Here is an 11,375-nt window from a genome sequence, read left to right on the forward strand (position 1 = left end):
CTATATATATATATATAGGTAATAGAAAATTTGATAAAAGTCAACTTTTCAACATTTTCTCCTTTATAAGTCCACCATAACATTTTTGTCCATTCAAGTCCACTATAAGGCCCAAATCCAACAGGTTACTTGTGTACTATACCTAAAATGCCCTCGGGTCTATATTTCCTAAATCCATCAGTCGTCTCTCACCCCCACCGAAACGACATTTGGAACGTCTCTCTCTCTCTGTCTCTCAACTCTTCGACCTTCGATTTCGATTCCGATTCTGACGTTGTCGTCGCCGTCGATCATCCTCCGGCCACTATATCTTCCCACCGCGTCGCCTCACTACTGGAAAATAGCACTTAGGAGACGGAATTCAAACAATTCCGTAGCCTAAGTAGCACTTAGGAGACGGAAAAATAATATGTAGCCTAAGTAGCATTTAGGCGACGGAATTGAATTCCGTAGCCTAAGTGACACTTAGGAGACGAAATTGAAACAATTCCGTAGCCTAAGTAGCACTTAGGAGACGGAATTGAATTCCGTAGCCTAATTAGTGACACTTAGGAGACGGAAAAATTTACTTAGGAGACGGATTTAAAAAATAAAAAAAATTATGATTTGCTTACGCGACGGAATCGTGTTTTGTAGCCTAAGTAGTTCTTACAAGACGAAATGTTTCACTTAGGAGACGAAACTTTTTTATAAAAAATAAAAATAAAAAATAAAATATAGCTAAATTCTTTAAAAAATAAATTAAAATAACCTAAACGACGAATATATAACATTCCGTCGCCTAGGTTCCCAAATTTTAGGCGCTAACATTTCCGCCAAAAAATTGAACAAAAGTTTGAATCAATTTGTGATTATCATACTGGAAGTCTTAACCGAGAACTTGATCAAAGTTTGGGTCCATGTGATGTTACTGGGCATACTCTTGAGAAAAGCCAAAAGCATGGCCAACTTAATTATACATTGGGTTGTTTTCAATTAAGGTCTCTCTTTTTTTGTTGCTGCTATATGTTTTCTCGTTCTCTCTTCTTTCTCAAATAATACTCTCTTCTCTCCCTTTGCCTCTCACGCCTCAGGTCCATGTCCCTCTACCTCACCCTCCACCGCTGTAACCGCCCACCACCATCCCTGCAATCGTTCCAAGTCCAGTGTCCCTAGCCTAGACCGGGGTTCTACCGTTTCCTCGAAATCCCTAGCCCAGAACAGCGTCCCACCATCTTCTCCAAATCATGACCAACAACGTCGTCGACTTCTCCAAGGCCCAAACCGGCGTCGACGTCGCGCTGGGTTCCCGACGCAGATCAGGCCACAAAGAGTTTCAAACAGGTTCGAATTTCAATTGCTAGGTTTCGTTGGAAATTCGGGTCTTTTCTAATTTTATTTTGGTGTTTATTGGTCAGAATGAGTGATCGGTAGCGACGGCGGTGGTGGTGGTGTTTGGGGTAGATCGAGATGGTTTTGGTGGTGGTTTGGGGCAAATCGAGATGATTTTGGTGGTGGTATTCTGGGCAAATTGGTATGGTGGTTTTGGGGCAGATCGATATGGTGGTGGCGATGGTCGTGGTTTTGGGGCAAATCGGTATGGTGTGGTGGTGGTGGTATATGGGTAGATCGACATGGTAGTGGTTTTGGGGCAGATGGTATGACGGTGGTGGTATTTGGCTGCCGCAATGCAGATGGCAGTTTTGGTGGCGCGTGGTGGCGCTTTTGGGGTGAGAAGACCGAAAGAAAAAAAACAGAAACTAATTAGAAAAGAAATTAATTAATTAATTAAATTACATGGAAAAGCAAATAAAAAAGAAAATATATTGTAAACTAAAACGTAAAATATTATTCAATAATAAAAATGAAATATTTAATGATTTTTTAAAATATTTTTAGTTCCGTCTCCTAAGAGTTTTAGAGACGGGAATGATTCCGTCTCCTAAGTACTTGGGAGACAGAAACCATTCCGTCACCTAAAAAGATCTTAGTAAACGGAACCTAAGTTTCCGTCGCCTAAGTACTTACCTCACGACACTTAGCAGACGGAACTTAGTCGACGGACATTCCGTCTCCTAACGGCATATGTCACTTAGGAGACGAAATGGTTTCGTCTCCTAATTGCTATTTTCCAGTAGTGCCTCCTACATCTTTAAGCAAAAGTGCCTGGGCCTCATGTGCTCCATCGAAGACGCCTCGATGACCTTGAGGTCGAGAATGTCTGGTGGGAGCGTTATCGCCTTGAGCATGGTATCTAGGTATGGTTTCTGATCTCTTATTTGTCTTCGCTTTCTTTCGTTTCTCATCAGATCCGTAACTCTTGTGCTGCGATTATTGATCGTTGTTTAGATCTGTGATTTGGCCTGCATTTGGTTCGGATTTTGTGTAGATCTGTGTGGTTTGTGGATCAGTTATGAATAGAAACTTGAATTTTAAAGTTGCTTGCGCAATTGAATGTTATTAATGCTATAAATCTGTTTATGGACCTGTGCGCATAAGATCCAGTAACTTTTTAGATAATGTGATTCATAATAGATGATATCGGTGAATCGATAATGACTAGAAACTTGTATATTATAGTTGATTGCGAAATTGAATGTTATTAGTAGTTGTCTTATTGTAGATTTGACTAGTTAATCGTACTTATGCTTCAGATGAACCCACACATGTAGTCTAATGCACATAAGTGCATTACTGTGCGTATATATGAATATTAGCTTCTCTGATCGAGCTTATTCTTCAATTAAGGAATGATCTGCCTACAATATCATACATTCTTATTATGTCTATGTTAATATATTTTCAACATAGTGATAGTATTTTTCTATGTCTGTGTTAGTATATTTTCAACATAGTAATAATATCTTTCTATGTCTGTGGTAGTATCTTTTCGGCACTCTGATAATATCTTTTTATGTATGCGTCAGTATATTTTCAATACACTGGTAGTATCTTTTTATGTTTGTGTTAGTATCTTTCCAATACGATATCAATAGCTTATCCATTGTATGATAGTATCTTTTAACCATAGTGATAGTAGCATTCTAACTCTATGCTAGTATCTTTTCAACATGATGTCAAATGCTACTATTTCCATTTTAATACTAATATTTTGTTGCATCTTTGTTCTTGCAGAATTCTTCCCTTATCATAGTTGTAATAGATTACGAAAATCATGTGAGTTTGGAAATCAGAGCTTCCATAGAGATCAGTGGGCCAACCAAGAAAATCATGCTCAAGGTGGAAAAAGTATGCCTATGAGTGTTGAGTATCATCCATAGAAAACTGATAGTAGCTTTATAAAACTATTGTAGTAGAATTCTGGAACTACAGTAGTAGTTTTATGTAATCTTTGTACATGACTATATCAATGTAGAAGGCTTCATATTTTTTGTACCATGGAATTTATTATATTCTCTCGATTGCAACAACATTTTTATTAGTCATATCGTTTACATTTCATAGTTTTGTAGGTCTCTAAAAGTAGCTTTCATAACTTTTGTTCTACTTGGTAGTAGCTTTTCATCTGCTTGGTAGTAGTTTTTTTTCCTGCATGGTAGTAGTTTTCATTGCTGGTAATAGTAGTTTTTGTGATGCTTAGTAGTAACTTTTGTTGCTAGCGATAGTATCTTTTGTGACCTTGCCGGATATTGTCAGACATCTCATCGTAGTAGTTTTGTTGCTGGTGGTGGTAGTAGCTTTTGTTACATACAGTAGTATCTTTTGTTGTCAGTGGTAGTAGTAGCTTTCTTTGCTGGTGACAGTAGTTTTTATTGTTGTTGATAGTATCTTTTGTTGTCAGTGGTAATAGCTTTCTTTGCTGGTCTTAGTAGCTTTTGTTGCTATCGGTGGTAGTTTTTGTTGCTATCTGTAGTAGCTATTGTTGCTATCGGTAGTAGCTTTCTTTGTTGGTGGCAGTAGCTTTTTTTGCTGGCGGCAGTATCTTTTGTTGTCAGTGGTAGTAGCTTTCTTTGCTGGCGGCAGTAGTTTTTGTTGCTATCGATAGTATATTTTGTTGTCAGTGGTAGTAGCTTTCTTTACTGGTGGTAGTAGCTTTTGTTGCTATCGGTAGTAGATTTCTTTGCTGGTGGCAGTAGTTTTTTTTGCTATCGGTAGTATCTTTTGTTGTCAGTGGTAGTAGCTTTCTGTAGCTTTCTTTGTCGGCAGTAGTATCTTTTGTTGTCACTGGTAGTAGCTTTTGTGGTCACTCGAATCCTCATAGATGGTCGGCCGGAAGTTCGTCGGAGGTCGGTCGGAAAGTTCGCCGGAGGTCGGCCGGAGACCTCGTCAGAGGTCAGCCGAAGACCATTTGTGGTTGTTGACTTTTTACATTAGTGGCATTTTTGTAAATATAAAAGAGAAAATCTAATTTTTTTGGTTGGATGGTAGTCTGTAATTTTGTTGAACTTTAATACCTAATATAAGACTCTATTTAGGCTTGGGTGGACTTATATGGGTAAAAATGTTTAGGTAGACCTATATAGGAGAAAATGTCTCCAAGTAGACTTCTATGTAATCGGCCCTATAGGTAATAACAAACCCTAATAAAAACAGGAACCTAAAAAATAATAAAACATAACAAAAAGAATAAAAGATAATAATCTCCTAATTAATTTAGAAAATCTTTGGATGCTCCTGCATCACTCTGTTATAGCAAAACATAGAGCCCCAACCATCAAAGGATTCAGCGTTTGCTTTGATTTAGATCGTTGTGCAACTTCCATTGATAGATGGGTGGAATTTGCAATGAATAAGAGAGTTCAAATACTTGAATTGAAGAATTGGAGTTATTTCCATCCATATCCCCTAAAACATTTAGGTTTGGAAAGGGATTTTGACTTGAAGCTTAAGATTTTGAAGTCTCCTCACACTCCTGGATACAGTACTGGATTTAATTTTCTTCGAGTTCTTTGTTTCGAATTTGTTGATGTGACTCAAGAAGTTCTTGAGCACTTCTTGTATAACTGTCCAGTTCTTGAGAGATTAACTGTGTGGTCAACTAGAAGTTTGTTGGTTTGAGAGTTGCTGGTCCCTCGATTTCATTGAAGTATCTAAAGTTAAGCAGGTGTCGTGGCCTCAAGAGCGTGCAGGTTTGCAACACAAAACTTGTTTGTTTAACTATTTCTGCAAGTCATGACGTTACCCTACTTCTCAGTAATGTACCATCACTTGTTGAGGTCTCCTACAACAGACCTTGGTCCATGGATTTGGCGCGTTTCTTTACTCAGATTTCATGCTGCCCTCAACTGGAGATGCTCATGCTAAAGCTTGGCACAGTGGTTAGTGTATATATTTCTAGTGTTTTGATTTTCTTTTCTATTTGTTTGGATAGGTGAACAATATAGTTGGACTAATGTCTAATTGTCACATCCAATGGTTTAAAAGTGGTTTGCCAAAACCTTGTTCACCTACCATTCTTATAAATGACTATTTGTTCATACTGTACTTTGTTTTCAGAATTACAATCCTGGTCTTGTATTTCCCAATTTTGGAAAGCTCAAGCATTTGGTACTTACGGTTAAAGAAGACCGCTCCATGGGTTTCCAAAACGCGATGTGTTTCTTGCATGCATCTCCTTATTTGGAAAAACTTGTGTTGAAGGTATGTTACTTGGCTGTATGGGTGAAAAATCACTATTCATTGTTATTAATGCATAATAATTAATCTAGAAGCTATCCACTACACAAACAAGGAATTGAGATCGTGCTAGAGTAGATAATGAGAAAGTTGTTATCTTGGTTTAATATGAATGATATGAATGGACCAAATCTACGTTGGTTTTAACTTTTAACATACAGTACAATATTTTATGATGTTTCAAAACAGATTCTCTTTCTTAGAGCAATTATAAAATTTCCATATTTTTTTTACATTTTGTAGATTGCTTTAAATCTAGGAAATTTTATTTTCTCTTTCCTCACTATCACTATTTCACGGATAGTTAGGGCATCTCCAACACTTGGTCTAAACCATATAACATGTTTGAGTTTTGTGAAATTTCATCTCCAACCTACTATCTAAGTTGAGTTAAAATAGGATTACTTAAAATCTGTTCTAATTTGACTCAACTAAATAAAATCAAACCTATAATTTATAAGTTGAGTGGACGTGGGCCAGCAGTCAAATTTTAATAAAATAAAATATTTATGTATGATATAATATGCATAAACAATAATATAAAATGATTATTGATTAAAATAAGTTTGGGTTTTGCCTCCTACTATAATAAAGCCAATAGTCAGGAAATTCACCAAATTGTGAACTGTCGCAATTACCCTTAATGAGCCAACTAAAACAAACAAAAACAAGGGTCATTATAGTAAACAACAAAATAAACAAAAGAAAATAAAACATAGAGATAATTGAGAAAAACTACTTAAGTAGTGGGAAACCAAAATTAACCACTTAAGTTTCTTTATAGGTGATCGTGATCGTGTCCAGTGTAAATACACGAGTTTGTGTGACATGAAATTTGAATATAGATATGAGTTTTAGATCAAAGGTTGGAGATGGTGTTATATAGAAATTTGTTGGAGCAAAAGAGCCTTGTTTTTTTTCTAAAATAGAGAAGAAATAAATCAAAATATGGGAAAGTTGTTGGAGTTGCTAGAGAATTAAAGAGGGACTGGAAACTGATTAAGGCCTAGTTTGGTATCACTTTAAAAAAAAATAAAAAACAGCTTCTATATATCCAAATTTTTAGATTTTATAGTGTTTGGTAAATGAAAGAAAAACAGCTTTTTTTGAAAATTACAGGTCATTGGCATCAGCTTTTAGAAGCAACCTGAATGTTACTTTTAAATGCAGCTGTCACTAAAAACATTAGAAATTAATAAATTTTATCTTGGTAGCACTTTTAAAACTAATATTTACCAAACACATAACTGTTTTAATTCACAACTGATTATTTTCGCAGTAAAGCAACAACAGTTTTTTTTTTTTAAAGTCACATCAATACCAAACTAGCCCCTAAGAGCAAGTCCACTCTTACCCAAAAATCATGACCCAGGCCTTTAGCCACCTCAAATGAAGATCCAAGAAAAAAAAGCCAAGTCCACCCACAAAATTTTTTTAACCCAGGCCTTCGTTTCCAACTCAGCCCAAAACCCGGGGCCCTGCAAACGTCACCCATGTGCAGCAGCTGCAGACATGAGGAGACGATGCGTCAACCATGTGCGTGAGACGCACGAACAGCGAGCAGCAGCCGCGTGAAGTCCAGCGCGCCGGATTTTGTCGTCTTGTGCGGAGTCCCACGCCCCCCCACCATGCCACGCGTCAACCCCAGAGCTGACCATTTGAATTTTCAAACCCAACGGTCAGTTAATCTGCACCGTTGGTTTACTTCCCAAAAACAAATCTGACGGACCTGGAAAATGAATTAAATGAATGAATTAAATTGAATGAAAAATGCTACAAAAAATCCCAACAGTAAGAAAAATAATAAAAAGTATATATACAATTCCCTATAAATACATATCACCCTCCTCTAGCTTTTTCATCCTACACCCAAAATTTTTTCTAAGCTTGACCTGTCAATTTAAGTCATGTAATAAATAAAATTAATTTTAATGTCATTTTTTAAACATTTATTTATTACCTTTTGTATAATTTCAATAAGTTATCATAATTTTTGTAATACCTTGGAAATTTAATATTAGTTTCTAATTTTATTTAGGAATTTTCGAGTTAGAAGTTAGTGTGTTTTGAAGTTTGAAGGAGGAGCGGAAGCTAGGGTTCGGATGCGTAAATTATCTGAAACGGTTTTATGGTTCTGAAGGGTCAAAAGTTGACTTTTTAATCTGTTGGGTTTCTCGAGAAACTTCCTTCACGGAAGTTGTAGAGCACGACGATACGAGTTCGTAGACAATGGCACGCGTAAAACGGACTTCGTATGAGAAAGTTACGGTCAACGGAAGTTCGTGGCTTTACGGGAATTTTGGGTTAAATAGGAAAGTTTTCTTTTGAGTCCTCACATTTTTCAGAAACCCAAATCCTCCCCCTTTCCTTCTCTCTCCCCGACCCCGGGAGAATCCAAAATCTCCATCCGACCCGACCCAGACCAGGTCGACCCGACCCGGTTTTTCCGGCCACCTCCGACCGACCTAGATGCCGGCACCGGTCAGTTCCTCTTCCTCTCCTCCGTCCGAGCTGCCCTGTGGTGATGGCTTGTGCCGATTCTTAGTGGTGTGTGCGATTCGAAGCTTGGAAGTTCGGTTGAGAGACCCGGTCGGGTTTCTCACCTCCAGCGGCGGCGACAAGGCTGGAAACCTGTCGGGATAGACGCTCCATGGTGCCCTGGTTCGTTTTCTGGTAGTCTCCTAGTTTGACTCACGGCGGAGAGTGATGGTGCTGGATTCCAAACTTTCCGGCGAGTTTTCGATGTTTTCCGGCCGATTCCGACCGAATTGGTTCAACCCTTAGGTATAAAAGATGCTCCCCTCTCTTCAATCTACAAGTTTTGTGTTGGGAGTTTGCCCTAATTTGGAAGTTTTGGGGTGGCGCGTGGGACCCACTCGCTGCCGTCGGTGGTGGCGCGTGGCGATGCGTCCGGCAGGGGTTTGGGAGGTCTGTAGTCCTTGTTAGGTGGTGCTCATTGATACGAGCACGTGAGCATGTAGATTTTAGGTTGTAGAGTTGCTTGAGCATGTTAGGGTTTGGTGAAGTTCTTCGGGGGCGTGTGGGGCCCACACGCTGCTGTTTGTGGCAACACGTCTGACAGTGTTAGTGTTGTTGGTTGACTTATTTAGCTTGTTTAAGTTATTAGGAGGTTGTTGAGCTTATGAAAAACAAGTGTAAAAGTCGTATTTGTCAGTTACTAAGGTTAACGTTTTTGTTAATAAGGTGACTTGTGGAGTTTAGTTTTGAGCTAGACGCTTGTGTTGTGTGAAGACGCAGCGGGAGTAAAGGTAAGTAAAATCTCACCAAGGTCCACTTTGTGGCCTATTTATTTTTATGATGATTATGATGATGATTGTGATGTTGTTTTTGATGATGGTTGTGATGTTGGTTTTGATGGTGATAATCATTATGACAATTATTATGATGATGATTATGATGGTGATTTTTATGATGATGATAATTATTGCTAATTGTGAAGTTGTCCTTGAAAGAAAATGATTTTGTTTTTAAATATAAATGAGCTTAATCGTCAACGGCTCATGGTCAGTGAAAACAAGTTTTATGCTAATAATATAATCTTTCAAAAGGACTTCCGATCATGAGTCATAATTAGAGTCGGTAGATTATTCTTGTTTTTAATATTTATATCCACGTGTTTATGTGTGAAAGACACATTATGATAATGTGATAGTGTGATGTAGAATTGTTGTTTAATTAGTCAAACCGGGTTCCAAGCCTTTAATCAGGTGATTGGTTACGGTTATGATGATATTATTATTTTGTGATTTGTTAAGTGTTATGACGTGAGAGTAATAGAATGTGTGTCTTAGTAGTGAGTGAGTGCATTCGTTGTGGAATGGTGCCTTAGTGATGATTGTTGCATTAGTTGTGAATGTGTGTGTCTTAGTGGTGATGGTGTGCATTAGATTAAGAGCCTTCGTGGTGGACCGGGAACCAAGCCTTAGCCGGGTGATTGGTTACGGTTAGTATAGAGTTCTAGTCTGTCGGTACTTCATGGGGAATGACTATGTGTTGACGAACCCATGAGTACGTGTTTGTCTAGTTACTTATGGGGGATGACTATGCGTTGACGAACCCATATGTAAGAGTAGAGAAATGATTGGGTGATGTTCTTATGTGATGTCATTTTCCTTGTTTTGAGTATTTCCTAAACTACGCTTTTTGCAAGATTCATTTATTATTTTGAGCGATTGTGAATTGTTGTGTTTTCTTAATTCTTCTTTGATTTCTCTTGCTTGTAAGTGTTTTTCTGAATCTATTTTTAATACATGAGCTCTTGATTTTTATCTTATGTGTTGATGGGTTGAGTTTATTGTTGTAGATTTACTCATACGAGCTTTTAAAACTTACCGGGTTTGTTGTTTACAACCCGGTGCACCAATCCATGGTGTAGAGGTTGATTTTGCAGGTCAGGATTAGCAGAGTTGAGGCTGTGGCAGTTAGGCTTTGTTCCTTGTTTTTACTTTCTAGATTATTGTGAGTTTTGAGGGAGGTTTACTTGTTTAAATTATTTTCCACAAGTTGTAAACTAAATTGTTGTATTGATTGTTTTTCTTTTTGGTTATCATGTCTTGAATTTGGAATTTTTATTTATCTAGAATTCGGGGTGTGACAATTTGAATAACACATAAAATCATTATTCACATTCAAAATATCTAATATAAAATTCAATAAACAGTCACTGCCACGTGGCGACCCAGAAACAGAAATCGTGGGTGGAAACTGCAACCTAAATATCACTGCCACGTGGCGATTCAGGTCTCGCCCCCCAGGCCTTCCCAACGAAGACCCAGAGGGTGGACTTGCTCTAACTATTTGTGTTTTACTTTTCTCATGTTGATTCTCGACGTTTCTTTGTGATTCTCGACTTCTTGACGTCTCTCAGGTCTCGCCCCCCAGGCCTTCCCTCAGTAAACTTCTACTGGGGGTCAGTAAACTTAAATACAGTATCTTCCTTTCAATTTCATCCCAATTATACACAATAAATACCCATTCTTACGCTAATAAACAAATCCATTGCTCCCTAGTAAACCTAGTGGAAGTTTACTGACTCCCAGTAGACTTCTACTGGGGGTCAGTAAACTTCAATACAATATCTCTCTTTCAATTCATGCTAACAATCTGCCCTAAATATATCACCACCACCACCACTGTACCAAATAATCACCATGCCACCACCATCATATCAATCACATCCTAACCAAAATTAAAATCAAAATCAAATTAAACAAAAACACATAAATCTATCACCAAAGCTAATTGAACCAAAAAAATTGAAGAATTTACCTTTCTTACCCCTTTGAAATTTCGAGGGACGGTGGTGGGTCAGCGAGAAGGCTTGGTAGAGAGAGAAAGGTGGCAGCAGCAGCTTCTTGACGACGGCGGGGATGGGTGAGTCGGGTGAGAGAGAAAGGTGACCCAGATTTGAGGCTTGGTGCAAGAGAAAGGGATGAGGAGCTTGTTGGCGGCAAGGACGGGTGAGTCGGGTCGGGTCGAGAGGGGGAGGTTGTTGGCTCCGAGGGGGATGCGGAGGTGGCCGGGTGATGTTAAAGAGGGTCTTGACGGCATTGAGAGTGGTGGCGTTTGTGGGGACGAAGTTGGAGGTGGCTTTGGTGGGGTGGTGCAGTTGAAGGTGGCGGCTGAGGAAGGAGCGGTGAGAATGGAGAGAGAGGCCGGCATGAGAGTGATGGTCTAGAGAGAGAGAGAGAGAGAGAGAGAGAGAGAGAGAGAGAGAGAGAGAGAGAGAGAGAGTAGAG

The sequence above is a fragment of the Fragaria vesca genome, linkage group LG6, assembly GCF_000184155.1.
Source record: "Fragaria vesca subsp. vesca linkage group LG6, FraVesHawaii_1.0, whole genome shotgun sequence".
In the NCBI taxonomy this organism is placed as follows: domain Eukaryota; kingdom Viridiplantae; phylum Streptophyta; class Magnoliopsida; order Rosales; family Rosaceae; genus Fragaria; species Fragaria vesca.